The sequence below is a fragment of the Trachurus japonicus genome, chromosome 19, assembly GCF_045865225.1.
Source record: "Trachurus japonicus isolate A0001 chromosome 19, Traja_1.0".
Classification (NCBI taxonomy): domain Eukaryota; kingdom Metazoa; phylum Chordata; class Actinopteri; order Carangiformes; family Carangidae; genus Trachurus; species Trachurus japonicus.
The window spans coordinates 18842386-18860779 of NC_140925.1; the positions used below are offsets into that span (position 1 = coordinate 18842386).

Consider the following 18394-nt stretch of genomic DNA (forward strand, 5'->3'; position numbering starts at 1 on the left):
TTTAATCCTGTGCAAATCTGCCTTATTTATTATTTGTTCTGTGGCTCTCCACACTTTGTTAAAGACAGATGTCGCTTGTTACAGGTAATACCCGCAGAAATTGAAAACATGATTTATTGTGTGGGTCTCTTTGTGTTGTTGTGTTGAATGAATTTTAAGGGCACGTAAAATACGAAACTGGGACGTGACTACTGACGTGTCCCATTACAATTTTTCTGTCTTGTGTAAATGCATTTCACAAATTGCCAAGCTCAGGGTTTACTTCAAATCCATGAAGATGGGGGAAATAATAGCTATTCCAACTACACTGATGTAAAGAAATTGAATATAATAAGAGTAATTTTTTGTAAGGATTTTCTATTATATTCCACCTTAGCTGCAGTTTGATAGTTACAGATTGCAGTTCTGAGCCTGTGGGCTTTATGTGGTGTTGGATTACATTCCCTGATGTTACTAGCTTCCGCTTCTAGCTTCTTTATGAATAATATCCACATTGGACAGTTTGGTACATCACTATGCCAGGTTGTAGTGGTAGTACTGATATGAGTGTGAGGAAAGACAGATTTTATGACACTGCATATGCAGCAGGGTCAGAATATCAGAAAGTTGTGGTCACAATGTTACACTAGTTTAAAGGTGCCATGTTTTATAAAGTGAGACTTCCATGTATTTTTTATTATAAAGCAGCTCTTGTTTTTATAACAATACTGTATCATAAATCAAGTATCAACATGGTCAGTCCACTGAGAAATTTACACAGCCTATATTCAGACATTGAGCCATCAGGACTTCTGTAACTTTGTCATGTCACAACGAAGCCACTCTCAGCTATGTCACAAGTCAAACCCACCATTCAACCTTGTGGCATTTGATTTCTCTCCGAGTGTTTTACCTAAGCTTGAGAGAAGCTTGAGGAAGGAGATGTAAAACTACAGTTAAAGCAGATATCAGTGGAATGTTTTTGTTAATATAAGTCCTAAATAGTCCTATTTTCCGTCAGCAATCACTTACATGAAGTATTTCAGCCTAAACACGAGTCTCTCCGTCACTCTGCTCTGCTGTAACCCGAGGAGAAAATTTTCCTTGTGGGATACAAGTGTTATCCAATGAGGGGAGAGAACGGCATGAAGGGCTGTGTGTGCAGCCAAGGGATGCGCGTGAATGTGGTGACGTAGCACGAGTACCAATTGATGCCTGACAAGGGCGGGGGCTGCTAACTCATGGTGCGTTCAAGGAAACTCGTACTTTGTGTTTTTCCTTCCTGTGAAGTCATACCAGTTCGATCTGGTACGAGTTCACGGGTCGGAAGTTACGAGTGGCCGTTATAGGGAACTTTCACAGACAACAGGACGGTAAAAACACGAGCTACGGGTTACCTGGAACGCTACCAAGTCGTAGTTGTGACTTGAAGCTGTAACTTACGGTTTCAAAAGCCTGCCTTGAACACAGCATTAGCCGAAACGGCCGTGCCGATGATATCTGCTTTAAATGGCTTTTGGTTCTTTAAACCACAAATATATCTTCTTATGGATCAACTTGTCAAATAAAAAACAGATTATGTGTAAAATATGTGAAATATGGAAAGTTACATAACCCTCAAGTCATTTGCATGAAGACATTTTTCTTTGCTTTTTTTTAAAACTCCTCTTTCTGCATTTCTAGTCACTTCCACTTCAACTGGAATCCCACAATGCTTTGAAAAGTGATTCACTTATTTTCCGTACAGAAAATGAATGAGGTTGAACATCTCATCATTAAGGTGTTAGTTCTGGCTGGCTAGCTTAAAGGGACAATGAGGAGTTTGTATTTGGTTATAAAAAAGTCTCATATTAATGTGGATGAATCTCATTACCCACACTTGTTAATGGGTCCATTTTCGATTAATATATTGTTTTGTCTTTATCGTTATTTTGTTATTATTATTTAGTGGTCAGCTCGCCTAGCATTTCCTACTTTTGGTTTCGCGGATGGGTCATGGGAATAACACCATCGAATCGCCGATTATGGTCAGAGCTACGACCTGATCATCACGAACGTCCGACTTTCATTCTTGAACAATGAAATTGAAACCATTGACTGAAAAACATTCTTGGCAAATTTTTTCGCTTTCATCTGTCTTGTGCCGGTCCACGAACTTCACCGTGCGCACGGAGGCTCATGGGAAATGTAGTGTGAAAACACTTTGCTTTCCAAAACTCCTCGTTGTCCCTTTAAAACATGGTATACTATAGTGAAGATTTTCTCAGTATAGGTAGTGAGACAGTAACTGTGAGTGTCCTAAAACACCAACACCAACATTTGGCATGGGCTACTGATCCAGTTGTGTGGGAGGGTCAGCTGATCTGACTCCAGAACAGAAGTTAGTCGAATCGAGGTCAGTTTCCCACAGAGAAGATTTACTCGAAGGTCCTCCTTCACGGACAAGTTCGCATTATTCGATACATTCTTCTGAATTGAAGACACAAGTGTCAAAGTAGGATAGATGCGTGAAGGCAGACTCACACAAAGGTTGCTACTGTGTGTTGAGCTGTGGGTTTGTGTGCTGTTAGTGCTCTCAGGACGGGACCATTAACTGGCTCCTCACAGGAAAACTCAGTGGGGTTCAAATGTGTTTTGTCTCGCTGTTGATTCAAGCTGTGTTACTTTGAGGCCCCGCGATCATCATGGGTGGCCACATTGGGCCCTTGGCACAGCATTCAGACATTCATACTCAGTTACTCATAAATGCTAGAGTGCCAATGTAGAGTTTAATCTCTCTCACACACACACATGCTCTTACACTACACAAAAGCTTTTTGCCTTTATAACTGCTGTCTTGCATGTGCATACAAACTGTAGTCTGACATACACAAATATACAATTAACTTTCTCTCACTTCTGCAAAATCACACATCTCTCTGAATGTGCGACACACACACACAACTATGCATGTTCATGTAAAGTAAATGCACAAAAATAAGAGAGATATGGTTGTGTGTGTGTTTATATAAAACCGCACACATTCAAAGAGGCATACACACTCATTTATGTATGCATACACTCACACCTCCCCGCTGCGCCGTAAAAACAAACTGCTCAAAATATGGCATTTGTCTTCTGATTAAACACACGCATTCCAGAAAACTGTGTTTGGCCGACCTGGCAACAGCCGTCATATTGACAGTCGGACGTGCGGTTTGTCCGGGTGATCTCTCATGAAGGAACGCTTTATGGCACAGCCAGCTCCATATAATCAGCTTTAAATGGCCCCAATGCTAACGAGAGCAACCCCACCCCCCCACAGTCTCACTTCACACCAGCCAGGCGGCCCCAGGAGTCAGGAAAGACAACAGCTTCAGAGGTCATTAAGGAACCAGGAATGTTAACGGGTGCAAAGAAAAAAACATTACAAAAAATAATAAGTCTAATCTTTGGAACTGTGATTAAGTCTTAATATCCATATCTGTCTGGCAATTGTTAATCTGGAACCAAGATTTGCTCTTTTGCTGGCCACGTTGCTATGTGGATGGAATGGGACAGAAAAGTTACAGCAGCCAAAGTATTTGAGGTTATTTCAAGTAAAAAATGTAAAAAAAAAAAAAAAAATCAACTAACTTAATTTATAAGCTCATTCAGTAGATGATTTACTTCCAGAAATGTCAACACAGCCATAAATCTCTAACTTATTTCTACAGAACTGGTGACAAAAAGTTGGTGACCCAAAAATTCTGAGTGCTGGATATTTTCTGATTTGCATCAATGCGCACGTGTGCACAACAATCAGTGAGATGTTTGCTTTTTGCACAGTGAAGTAGTAACCGCTACTGCTACTAAAGCCAAGTGTTGGGCAATGTTTCTGAATATTACCCTTACTAAAATCAATTATGTTACTTTGATAATTATTCAAGAGGCAAAGTAATTACTCACTGCTTTCATACATCTCAACACTGACAGACTGAGCAGTTTTACATCCATTTTGGAAATCATTGTATTTAAGGTGGCAGCAATTGTTATTTAAAGTAAGTGACAGTCAGTCAGGAGGACAGAAGCTTAGAGATGTGATACAAGAGAAAAAATGTCCCACTAAAAAGCTGATAGCATATTGAATATTTTCACCACTTAACCTTGCTATTGAACAGCTGTTTATGAGTGAAACAGCTCTAATACACTGTGCTGCTGATGCACAGGAATATGGAAGTTGAGAAAATAATGCCAGAGGTTTGTTTAGTGGACATAGTGCAGTCATTTACTACCCTACCCTTTTTGTTCTAACTCAGCTTCTGTGCTGGGGCTCCTGCTGCTTCTCCAAACTGGCAGATCACTGTCCTGAATCTACTGCAGGTTATATACTATTCCATAGTCAGTATATTATATCATTTTATTATTTATATTATATTATTATTATACAACCGCAACTCATTTCACCCTAAATATCCATTTATCAGAGCAAGTAAATGTTGTTTTGGGCACGTTATTAATTATAATATAATAAATTAGGCTGTATTTCTATGAAGGGTCCTCTTCCTGTAAAGGCTTTTCCTTACATGCAGTAACAGATCATTGATGAACATTAGGCCACTTCAGGTCACTTCAGCTTTACAGCCTGTTTTTTTTCCATCTGAAATTGAAGTCAAATCTCTAATCTCCTGGAGGTTAACCACCTCCCTCCAGTCCCCATGCCAAGCTCACACTCCTGGCCACTGACAGCCAACATCTAAAGCAGTGAAACGACTCCATTTACAAGTATGATTCATCTTCAAATACCCGTGAAGAGCTGAAAGATGAGGGGGAAAAGTCATTTCAGATAACAGTAATATAAAATGTTATGTGATCGTTCGCACATGTGCAACACTTCAACATCATATTTCATTGTCTTGTTAATCTCTAATTCGTCTTCCTCTCTTTGGCAAAGGATGAGACATGAGAAACTTACAAATGGACAAACAGATCACCAATAAGGGTTCAGTCAGACACAGACAGTTATTACAGTGTGGAGCCTCCACTGTCTCACTAAAAACCTTTCATATCCTTGAGGGACACATCTTATCTATCAGATGATTCAGACAGAATGCCTTTACCGTTATGTAGCGGCTCCATCTCAACACAGTCTGAGGTGGAGTCAGAAAATAGTCTGGTCAGTGTCTGGCTGATGTCAAGTCTGCCTTGCAATTTACTCTTACTTAGAGTAGAGAAGGTACTGTAATATTCAGCAGAATAGAAACTGACAAGTTAGGCCACAGTCTGTCAGTCATTAAGTACAAGTTTGCACTGATTATCACTAGTATCAGTGGTTTCCAACCCGAGGGTCAAGGCCCACCAGCGAGCCACGACAGCATTACAAGTGGGACAACAAACCATTTACAGAACAGTATAACTTTGGAGAAAAAAAAAAGCTATAATAAAGTAAATATAAATAATTGAGCTTCCTGTTACGGGGTTGAATGTGGGCCACCAGCATTTTTGAGATTTTTCAACCAACTGGACCAATGAGTTGGAAAAAGTTGGAACCTCCTGCATTAGATGTAACCTTTCATTCACGTTAGCTCAACACCTGCTGAGTCATTTCCAAGACACAGCACACCAGTGTTTTGTTTGCATCACATTAAAGTATGGGAGGTCCAGCTAGCTGTAGCTATCTGACGTCCATAGGTCCACATATGGTGAAATGCTCAGACGTGGCTAAACTACACAAGAGGTAGTTTTATAAGTTCCCTGTATGCTGATGCTCATATCACAGACAGCTTTGGATATTGTTGGCCTGACTGATTCACTGCCTGTGTGGCCCTATAGTTCCCATTTAAATGATCAAACGCCGTCAGTTTGAACCAAAGATTCACATACTGTACACACACACACACTATAAAATGTTAGTATGAAGTACATCATCACAGCCAAAATGTAAGTGTATTCCCTTATTTGGTCTGGCGTATTTGTTTTTTGTTATTCTCAGGTATTCCAGATTACATGAATGACACACCTAGACTATTTAAAGCAGATATCAGTGGCACGGCCGTTTCGGCTAATGCTGTGTTCAAGGCAGGCTTTTGAAACCGTAAGTTACAGCTTCAAGTCACAACTACGACTTGGTAGCGTTCCAGGTAACCCGTAGCTCGTGTTTTTACCGTCCTGTTGTCTGTGAAAGTTCCCTATAACGGCCACTCGTAACTTCCGACCCGTGAACTCGTACCAGATCGAACTGGTATGACTTCACAGGAAGGAAAAACACAAAGTACGAGTTTCCTTGAACGCACCATGAGTTAGCAGCCCCCGCCCTTGTCAGGCATCAATTGGTCCTCGTGCTACGTCACCACATTCACGCGCATCCCTTGGCTGCACACACAGCCCTTCATGCCGTTCTCTCCCCTCATTGGATAACACTTGTATCCCACAAGGAAAATTTTCTCCTCGGGTTACAGCAGAGCAGAGTGACGGAGAGACTCGTGTTTAGGCTGAAATACTTCATGTAAGTGATTGCTGACGGAAAATAGGACTATTTAGGACTTATATTAACAAAAACATTCCACTGATATCTGCTTTAAGATGAGAGATTTTTGGGATGGCCTCTCTCTTTCTGGTGTCTTTCAGCCAGACAACTTCATTCTGCTTGGTTATACAGTGTATTTAGTTAGTCACCCCAAAACGATAATTCACCAATTATTTGATTTTAGCCTTGTTGTAGTAGTAGCTCTCAGTGGCTCTGTTGATGTTTGTGCGCATGTGCTGCAAGATGTGTGTTTGTCGTTGTAAACCATTGGATGTATGATGTAAACACAGAAGAACATCTCGCACATCTCACGCAGCCACTGGAAGCTGCTGCTACAACAAGGATAAAAACAGAGATCAAATTAATTTTTTCCGAACAACTTTTTCATGTTGCGACTTCAGGACACTTGGGTCAGTATGGACGAGCAGTATGGAGGTATTTGGATGTTTCATAGTGTGTGTTTTGGACGATTCAAAAGTGAACTCCAAAAGTTCTCCAAACCCTTCCTTGGCATGAAGGTGAGCAGAAAATTGGTGAATTATCGATTTGGGGTGAAGTATCCCTTTAAGTTTCATTTCTTGTATATATAATGTAAGATGGCTTTAATTTTCCTGCACCCAACACCTACAGCAAACTACTGGCTTTATGGATTATAGTTTGCTATAGGTTAAAATTGGTTCACTTGTTTTTTTAATTGTTAAATGAAATTGTTTTAATTGTTTGTTTAATTTACTGAGTGTTTATGAGTCTAAGCAAGATTTATATTCATTCAATATCTATAGATCTGTCCTGTGTCCTCTATACATTTTAGTAAAAGTCATGCTGTATTTCAGTTCAACTGTAAAAGCTGACAGATTTGGTGTAATTCAGGAGTGCAGATCAGGTCACACATAGATCACCGTGTGCAGCACATAGGTGTCCTCAGCGCCTAGGCTTAATTCCAACATGCGGTTAAGTCTTTTTCATGACATACTCCAGCCCGCGTAGAAAACCCTTCAGTGGACCGGACTTGTGAACGTAGCTGCGGCTCGCTTCCTGAATTGTTGACTTCACGATCGGCCATGCAAATCTTATTAAACAAGCGGAGCCACAATGGGACAAATGAGCTGAAGTTAACAAGGCGGAGAGCATCTGGTAAGAGTAAATCTTTACAAGCCTCCGACACACAGACGAGGCCAGGCTGTGAAAAAGGGGGCACGTTATACAGAGGTAGGAAGAGGATGACTTTATGGGACAGCTGTGTAACCTAAGAGAGCAGCAGGAAGGGTTAAAGGATGCTACTGAGGCATCGACACATCCTTCATTTTTGGAAAGGAAGAGTAGCTTTCTAAAATGTTTACTAATCAGAATTATCAATTTCAAGATTGCTGCTGCACATGCAACTAAAGTCATAATTTCATGTTTTTCATACGCAGAGGTTTTCTACCGTACGACAGACAGGTGGTACCACTTTATTACAATCACCGTGTAACTGGTTATTAATGAGATTGCACAAAAACAGGTCCAACTCCTTAATGATATTTCTGAATCACACTTTGCCTCCACTGCTTTATTTGTCATCATCGCTCAGTTCACGCAAAACAAGCCGAGCCAAAGCGTTTCTCCCTCTGCGTGAAGCTCGTAAAAACATCACCGCTGCTTTGCGACTGTAGAGTTGAAGAGCTGTAAAAAAAGGCTGTGTGCGTCTGTCTCAGTGTGTGAATGTGCTCGCGTGGAGGCCGGCGTTGCGTTGCCGCCTGCAATCGGTACACAACCTCAAAATACCACAAATTTACAGGATGCCTATTTGCATAGCGCACATAATTGAAACCATAAAGATGTTTGTCATCGTCAGGGAGGGAACGTCAGTCATTTCAGGAGTGTTAATTACTGTAATTATGAATAAGCATTTTTCGTGTACTGAGAACACAAACACTGTGAGTCTGTTCAAGACAGCCATCATCTTTTGATTTTCTTTTTTTTTTCACCAACATTTCTGTACTTTATTGAGCAATTTTCAATTTTACTGCTGGTTCCAGAGTTTACCACAGTGTTGCACATTTTCATTTGCTCACACAATAAAAGTCAACACTGACATGTCACTGTATTTGTGTTAATGCAGTACAGGCTAAATCCAGCTTTGCTACATCTGCTGCACTGGTACAGTTACTGTTACAAAATATACCAGCTGCATTATATAAAATCAAGCTTTCACTACACTCTATACAGTTGAAAATAACTCACACATACACATACACACACATAGGTACGTTTCTCTACAGCAGTTCAGCAACATCAGCTTCCATGCGTCCTAATGCAGGCAGTGTGTTCCCGGTGCAAAGACTCCATATGATCACCATTTAGATGTTAAAGGGATAGTTCACCCAAAATTCAAATTTCACTCATTATCTACTCAACCTCATGTCAACTAAGGGCTGGGAGAAGTTTCAGAGTCCTCCGTGCCGTGCTGTGTGGAGGTATTTGGATGGTTTTTGGTGTCTTTTTGGACGAAGAAAATTGAGCCCCGTTCGCAACCGTTATATGGACATGCAGTGCTGCGCCGAGCCCCCCTGTAACTCCGAGAAGGCACGGAGGACTCTAACTTCTCCCAGCCCTTAGTCGACATGAGGGTGAGTAGATAATGAGTGAAATTTGAATTTTGGGTGAACTATCCCTTTGATGTGTGTGTGCAGAGAGAGGACAAATTGAGACAAAACAGTTGATGAAAAGACTTTAATAAAAAAAAAGAGCTTGAAAAGATGCTAAAATATTTTTGGACCAAAATGGCTGAACATCCAGAGATCCACCACATCCACTTCATAGCCACATAAAATATTGATATCCAATACTTTGCTGATCATTAAAGGGATAGTTTAGAATGATATATCCAATAATATCATTGCTGAACTATCCCTTTAACGCTAGGTTGACTGTTCTGATGTGTCTGAACCAGCATGCGATGCAGTACGTTAACACTTCATCTGGTGTCTTCTAATGACTTTGTGAGCAGCCCGTGGTTCTTTGGCGTGATTCTGACTTTAATCCTAATGAGTCCAATGTTCCCTTGTTTTCAGTTAAGTGCTGTGGAAAAAGTTTGCAGGTCTCAGCAGCTGCGGCGTTTCAGTGGACGAAAAACCTCCGGGACTGAAAGGCACTGGCACACAGAGAACGCTGGGTGCAACTCACCTCCGTGAGTGTTTTCTCAACTGGTCCGCAGTATAGGAGACTCGGCACCAAAGCACTATCCCAGATGTACGCTATGCATCAAGCTTTTTGATTGCTGTCTATAGGACACGGCGCCAAATGGCCGTGGATCCGATGGCTTTCCAGTGGCTTTATGACTTGAGATCTTAATAAAGTGCCTGAATGACTTTCCAGTGCTCTCATTTGGGTTTATTCTCTTTACTGGAGGAAAGCGAGCTCTCTCAGAGCGCGCTGAGGATCTGCCTTGAAGAGCTTTGCAGGTTTCTGCCTTTGAAGGATCCGTACAGCAGGGATTTTCCCACTCCAATTCATCACTGTCTGTCTCTTCAGTGTGTGTGAGTGTGTGGGTACGCCACAGGCCTTTACCGCTATTAGTGGGGATTTTGCCCTTTCTTTGAGGTGGTGATCTGTTTCGTTTTAATAGGTGAGAACTTGGATTAGTGCTGAGTCTCCTTTGCACACTTTAGGATTCACTTTCCCACAGGGCGCTGCGGATCGTCATGCGCTGGACCACCGATTGTGTGGGTCTGCATCTGCTTTTAAAGAAACCTCCAGACTGAGATCACACTGGGAAGTTGGAACACGGGCAGCGTGTTGACCCAAAAAGCTACACAGGAGGGTCAGAGTTTGATTAGCTGGTGAGTATAGAGAAAGATTTAGCAGCTTAGTGCAGAGCCAGGACTTTCCCACAGCAGCTGGTGGAGACCAAAACAGAGCTCAAAGAGACACTAGCTGGGTGGCAAGAAACAACTGTTGTTAATGTTCCTCTGCTTCCTGACACATTCACAAACACGTTAACACATTAAAATTTATAAGGTGATAATACGTTCAAGTTGCGTTTACGGCCCCCAAGTAATTAAGTCATTTTTGCACAAACAAAATAAAGCACATTCTTGTCCGCTTACTCGAGTCAGGGTTTTGACGCAAGCAGCTTGTTGGGTCTACATTTTTCTAACATTGATAAAGTTTCTGTGAAATTGACATTTCTGAGTCGACTCATCCCATGACAAGGTTACATCTTGTTTTTACCCTTATCCCATAATTGTTTTCTTTGATACCCCACAAACAAAAATTGCATCAAGGAAGCTCAACAACAATCTGCTGTTTTCAAAAGCGGGAACAAGAATAGCTCCTTTTTTTCCTTATTTTAAAAGAATGAGCGAGCATCAAGTTGAGAGTTAAAAAGATGAAAATGAATAAACACATCTCTATATTCGACCGTGCATTCCACAAATACTGAATCTCGTGATTTCAAAGGAAGGCTGTTTACAACCTCCGGGCTCACTTCAGGTCCTGTATGTCCAATATCTCTCTCTCTCTTTCTCTCTATCTCACACACACACACACACACTTATTTCGAGTACCTCTCTGCTCAAGTATTTTGCTCGGAGAACCTCAAACGCTCTCATGTGCTCAAGTCATGTCTGTCACATTAAGCTTAATTGGCTGTGCAGCAGCAAGAAACAACAAACACATGCTGAGTGCTGCAGAGACAGCTCAGGCCTGAGGGGGAAGCAAACGCTCATCAAATAGCTGCGACAGGAGAGGACGTGTGCGGACGCTCAGGGATAGATGAAGCTGATCTCAAGTCTGCAGAACAACGAGGCGTGGAGAGCCGTGGAGAGCCGTCCACTGAGCCCTGCAGAGCCGCTACTGTGTGGATAGTGATAGTCATATTGGCAGAGGCAGTGCGGTGTACAGTGAGAATAAACACAGAAGATCAAGAGGTCAATGCAAATTATAATTGTAATGCAGATGATACATTTAGTTTCTACATCGTAAGAAAGTCTTCATTGTTAGACATCTTATACGGCCTGTAGCCCTGTGACTGATGAGGGAATTTTCCTTTATCGTGAAATTACTTCTCACATAAAATTTAGAGCTGCAGTTTACAAACGCATGTCACTGAAAAATTAATCGATAAACATGTTGGAAGGAACTTTGAAAGCTCTGTTTGGTCTGAAAGACTCTGATCCGCTTCCTGTTTTTTTATGGAGCTGAATGCCCTCAGGGTGCAACCACAATGTAAATTGCAGAGCAGAAGATGCTGGATGCTGACAGACTTCAATCTACAATATTTAGATGCCAATGATTGTTAACTACGCGCCGATGTTCGACCTTTGAAATAATAACGTCACCAGAGACCGCAGTGTGTACCGTACAGGCAAACACCAATCAAGACCAATGAGGGTGTTAAAAGGCTGCAAACAAACAAAATCTCCACCTCCGCATGTTTCTTTTTACATTTGATTGTCTAGAAGAGGAATGATGGCTTGGTGTGTGAACGATCATTTTACCGCATTTTTGCATGTTTTTTGAAACCAGTAGAAACCATTTGGATGAGAACATAACTGTCTACTGTATATTCCCCTAATTGGGACCAAAAAAAAGTACTCAGTAACTCATTTGATACTCTAAGTAACTCATTTACACAATATTTTATCCGTATCAAAGCACACTAAAATGTATGTTTATAATTGAAGAGGAAAAATGTCAATGACAATTTATGATTTATGTTGTTTTAATAAATGTGCATATATAAATTAAACAGAGTGTGAACATGTATTGCAAAATAAAATGCCATATAAAACTCAAAGTTTATATTTTCCATGTGCACAGGTTTATGATATGCCTTTCATATCATGTATCCAGAGAATGTATGTGATAATACTATATCGCCTTATATATGCCAACATCTTCCTTGATATAAGGCCGTAGTCATACAGTACATTACATTTAATTAAGTGTATAGGTGCGTTATTGCTGCCTTTAACCTAATTTTAATTTGCACACTTAAAACAAGAGATGGAAACAAATTAACTAAAAAGAAAAAACTGTAATGTCACAGAAGAATGTTAAATAGTGTATGCGGTGATAAATAGTGTATGTGTTTTTTTTTTACAGAACTGAACAATGCATGTTTCGCAAAATTGAAATGGAAACACTTGTTTTACACTCAAGTCATGGCGCCTGCAATTATCATGCCCCAAGGCTGCTGGAAATCCATCGTCAACACAAGGTGATGGAAAACTTGTATCTGTGTAAACAGGTTCCTGGCGTGAAGTTATTCTGAAAGTCTTTTGTAAATTGCAGCTACATTGAAACAGGAATTTAAATTTAGAGTTTAAACACTTTAACAATCTGGAGACAAAACAGTTCAATGTAGGTTGAGTATTTTTTTTTTTTTTACAAAAATGTATTTTAGGTCTGTTATGTATAGTTACCATGACATATACTCTCTATACATACAGTAATGTGATAGGCAGCATGATGTGTTTGTTGAAGCCCTGGGAATCATGAGTGGAGCAACTTAGTTAAGTGTTTGGTTCGCACCTTTGAGCACCCCCACGTTTTACACATACATAGGCAGGCCTACTATACACGCACACATGTACACACTCACACACACCTCCCCGCTCCCACCATTCTTGGCGTCAGTTGAAGCACTACGTGTGAGACACCCCTCATTAAGTTTGTGTGTGTGTGTGTGTGTGTGTGTGAATTTTGACTGGCCCCTGTCCTCGCTTATTAAGCATTCATAGGAGGCCGACTACTGTGATGTGTAAGTTCCTTTAGCTTGTATGTGTGCACGCGCGTATGTGTGTGCGTGTGTATTTTCTCTGAGGCCTGCATCCTGCTGAGGTCGCACAGGGAGAGTGTTTTCTGTCTGCTAACAAAGAGCCACTGTTTGACATGTTAGCATACCAAACTGTGTGGCAAAGCTGTTGTCTCTACGTCCTGCGGGAGCCATGCATTTATCCTATAACATCACATGCTCTTTCGAAACTGTAACACAAACTCAATCATGCATTTACATAAAATACTCAACAGGTCTTCCAGCCTAAACAAACAAGGAGGTCATTTTTCAACCCTCTGATACGACCAATGGGATTGTCTCCTGATGCAGCCCACCATACAGCAGCAGTCTCTATCTCTTTATCTACTGATAACACCATTGTCATTTTCCAAAGGGTGAAGTATGGGATGGAGAGTGGACATGTGCTGTGTCTGTGCTTTCGACAAAAAACAGGTTTGCAGTTTTCAGGGCATCATACTTTGGAGGCAGTTTTACTTTGTGTTGTTAAAAAATTATTTTTAAAAAAGGCACATACCGTATATAATCATACAAAACCCTGCAACTATTGTTTTGTAATTGCAGTTGTCGTGTGTGATTTTAGTCCTGTGCAAGTTTGCCTTATTTAATATTTGTTCTATGGCTCTCAACATTTTATTAAAGACAGATGTTGCTTGTTACAGGTAATACTCCCAAAAAATGAAAACAAGGCCTCTGTGTAAGAGAGTGTCTCATCCTCTTGGTGTTGTATAATTAGAGGAACCAGGGAAAAGTTCAGAATGAATTTTAAGGGCACGTGTGTAAAATATGAAACTGGGACATGACTACTGAGTCCCATAACAATTTTTCTGTCTTGTGTAAATGCATTTCAAATTACCAAGCTCTGGGTTTACTTCAAATCCAACGAGATAGAGGAAATAATAGCTACTTCAACTACACTGATGTAAAGCAGCTGAATATAATAAGAGTAATTTTAGCTTTTGTGAGGCTTTTCTATTATATTCCACCTTAGCTGCAGTTTGAAAGTTTCAGATTGCAGCTTGGAGGCTGTATTGTAAAGAGGCTGAATATGGTCTCAGATTCACTTACATTTCCTAGTCTTTATGTTAAGACTGGATGTGTGTTGCAGGATGTGTGCAGCAGTAACAGAAGATTTGACAAATCAGTTTAAAGGTCCCACGTTGTACAAAGAAAGATGTTCACATCTTGGTTATCCAATTTGCCTAGCTATAGGTTCTATATGAATGCTTTGAAAGCATTAACATGGTCAGAAATTCATGCAGCGTGTTTTACAAACTGAGACAGGACTGGACATCTGGACTTCTGTAACTTTATGACATCACAACAGACACCACCCTCAGCCATGCCCTAAGCCCCGCCCACCTGGACCACCATCCACCCACTGCAGGATTTGTCTTCTGCTTAGTATTTACATGAAATCTGCTCTTTTTCAATTGTATGACTTGGACAACAGAAGATAATGAACAATGTATGACTATATAGTTCTTTTCCAGTCTTATCAACCAATCAAAGCGCATACACACCACTTACTGTAACCCCTTTACTCACAAACAAATCTCCCTTACACTCATGCACCGATGATACATCAGGGCAAATGTTTTGTTCAGTATCCTACCCAAGGACACTTAACCACATGCACTAGAGGAGCCAGGGATCGAAACCACAAACTCTCAAACTTGATGACGACCTGGGGTCTGACACAGATCTGAGACCTGCAGCAGCCTACCTCACAGTGAATAAAAAAACAACTCCTGTCCCAGCTCTGGTTCCAGGTGTGGTCTTGGTTGGCAGGAACCCAGTGGAACCGTGAAGACCTTTGCTGTCTGCTCCACTTGTCTGTTTTACAAATGTTTGCAGCCACCAGCTGTTTCCTGAATTGTTCTCTGAAATTTGCTCCAAAGTATCTCCTCCTTCTGTCCTTGACTCGTTTTTTCTGGCCGGCGAGAGCCCCAAAAGACCCGTGAAGCAACTTAAAGAGGTGGGAAACTCTTAAAACTGTTGGCATACACTTACCTGCGGCTTGTTTACCTTTTCTCTTTAATTTATTCATCCACATAAAAAAAAAAAAAAAAACGAAATCTGGAGAAAGCGCTTTTTCTTACATCTTGTTTGCCTCAGCAGTCGTGCACGAGCCAGCGGGGTTAGAGAGGTTGGATCTGTTAAATTCTCTCTCTGGGGAGCTAATCTTCCATTCCATGCTTTAAGCCAAAAAAACATTTTAGGCGATGTAATTATTCACCTTTCACAATGCCTGCAGCCTTGCCTGCCTGCGTACCTGGCTGCTTCCCCGCGCAGGGTTATTTGCTCAGCTACCAATTGCTTGTAAAAATAAAAAAATAAAAAGGCTGCCTCTGAAACAGAACAACTCATTACTTCTCGTAATCAAGTTCAGATTTGGTTTATTCATCAACTACAGCTTTTCTTAACGTTATGAAAACCAGGCCATTTCATTTTCTTCTGATTTAGATGCTGATGGCGCGGACTATCTGACATACTACAGTGTGAGTAAGAGTCTGGGGACACATTAATGTGTCTTTTTAATCACAGGCAATAAAGTATGGCAGCACTCTTGAAATCATGGTGACTATTAATATGACATGATGTTAAGAGTAAACACGCAGAACCTTTCCCTTCAAATACAGATGCTCAGATGCTTGTGTGTATATACTGTAGAGTGTAATTACCAATGTGTACAAAGTGTGTGTCCAGGTGAATTTACAAGCGCACACAGACGCACACACTCAGACTGGCTTTTATTTGGAGTGATGCTTCGCTCCATCTCTGCAGAGGCCAGAGCAACACCAGCCAGCTATTTCATTACTGCATCCACACAAGTGTGTCACAGAATCACTGTGAACTTATGAAACAGATCTGAGACTGTGGTGCTGAGCAGAGTGGACAGCTTACACGTCAAAGCAAAACACTGCTGCACTAGAATAATAATGGAGCTTCCAGTAGACAAACTTTAATAATTGTTGGACAAGAAACAGGATTGCGCTACAGTTAGTCAAGTTTGACTTCATTTGAAACAGATTCCCGTAAAGTTCTGCCACTGAAATTTAACCTGAGTTAACTTAATGTTTTGTTTTTTAATTAGTTTTTGTTAGTTTTGGGTTTTTTTAACCATTTTGGTTGGAGCTGCAAGCTGTAGAAGGAACACTGACCTTTCAGTTCCCTTATTCTACTGTATTCTGCTTTTTCTAACTTCGTCTCTGAATGATTGTTTTTATCTAACTTTAAGCAAAATCACAGAACAGTGATGTGCTTAGAAAAAAAGTCAGCACTTTCGCCGCAGCAGCTTGGAAATGGCTTGGAAGTGGCTGCTGGTTAACACATTGACTTAATGGGCCACGTTTCACTATTTCAAAACATGTAAATAAGGAGAGAGTGTTATTGGGAATTCGATTGCACAAAAACACAGTAAAAGTGAACACAGCTGTACCAGATGTAAAGAGCTGCCACCTTCTGACACTCAGCAGAATAAAACACATTAGTGCACCACATCAGGCAACATTTAGCAACTTTTTAAGAAAGATGAACTGATGAGATCTTGATTATCACAGACCAAGGTCACAGTGACCTCACTTTATATTTGGTTTGATATTCTGTGAGGTAATTTGTTTAGATCTAACACAAATATCCCCATGGACCCAGACATATTTGAGACTCTGGTGGACAAAGATGTAAATGTAACATCACGTTAATCTCATGTTTTGTGTATGGAATATATCACAAACACCAAGAGGGAATTTCATTGAGATATTTCTGGCTGTTCTCTTCACTATTTATGACACAATTTCACTCAAATGTCCATTAGGACAAAATTAGGTGATAACATTTTACATGCACATAGTTAAAAAGGTCAAGTTCACTGTGACATCATTATGTTCTGTAAAATCTGGCCAGTAATCAATGCTCTACCTCCGGAGGGAAGACTGTGACCATATTTCCGGCAACTTGGCTGCATGTTTGTTTCAGTCTTCGCCACATCCTGAGGCAAACTCCTGGCAACTTAAGCTGGTTCAACTAAGCTATGGCTGAGCATTCATTTAGCTTGTAGGTTCTCATCCATGTTCACCAGCTCATCACTTTTCTTTGTCGAACCACAGGAAATGTGGTTGTTTTTATGGGCTATTATACTTGAAATTCCTTCTAAATCTGGCTGTTGCATGAAGAGTTAAGGCATGTATAGATGAATATAGTCGATCTTGAAAGATATACACACTGTGAGTCTGGTTTCTAGCAAAGTCTAGGATCTGATTGCAGCCTGTGTTTCAACTGAAATCTCCATGCACATCAAAACCTTCAGATGAAATCAAGACGTGAGAGTCTGGAAAAGTTATGAATTTTCCCATTTAACCCAGAAACCCTGCGTTTCTCTTTAATGTCGCCTGCGCCCTCATCGTTATCATTTTTCTTCCCCCGCCCCTTCACGCACAGTCGCACACATACAGTTTCGTTATCGGTTCAAAGCACAAAGAGAGGTCAGCGAAGGAGCACGTCAGTCAGACAAGTTGTCACCCAAATGATGACAAATTGGCCGCCTCTCCGCTCGCCTCCCAATCAAGTCCAGACCTGGCTTTCATGCGGCGTGCACAGTTCCTGAAAATGGAGATCGATGGCACTCAGGTGAAGCTCAAAGTTGCTGAGCTTAGTCACACAAAGTCTGTGCTCTGTCGCTGCCATGTAGACTTATGAGCTGCTTAGACTCAGAGAATTGACTTTATCTGGGTTTAGTGTCCCATGATGAGCTGAATACAGTTGCAAATGCCTTTTCATCCAGAACACACACTGAGCACTTCTACTTTTGACAGGAAAATTGTCATATTTGACCACAATGAACATAATTTCTGTTGGCGTCAGGCCTCCTTCCATCTCTCGTGCAGTTTACAGCGCAGAGACAATCCGACTGAGAGAGAGCCTTCACCTGTTTCTGATCTCGCCTCAGCTACTAACCCTGCCGCCTCTCCAATGGGCTTGTTTCCAAGGAGACAAACATCATGTAACCCAACACTGTGAGTCTTGCAATAACATTGTCTTTATCGTTGGTGATGGATGGAATTTCTCTCATTTCACGTCTTGAACCTGAGAGAATAAGCAGGAATGCTTTTCCTCCGACTGAACGTGGAGCAGGACATGGGGCAAAATGTTTT

General features: G+C 41.0%; 1 long non-coding RNA gene across 1 annotated transcript in view; it reads right to left on the minus strand.

Annotated features, from left to right (window-relative positions):
- Window positions 1-15123, minus strand: part of LOC146967813 (uncharacterized) — a 47124-nt gene extending 32001 nt beyond the window's left edge. The window contains exon 1 of the long non-coding RNA XR_015034396.1: window positions 14968-15123. This is a non-coding gene — a long non-coding RNA (uncharacterized LOC146967813). The remainder of the gene's footprint in view (window positions 1-14967) is intronic.
- Between the last annotated feature and the right edge of the window lie 3271 nt (window positions 15124-18394).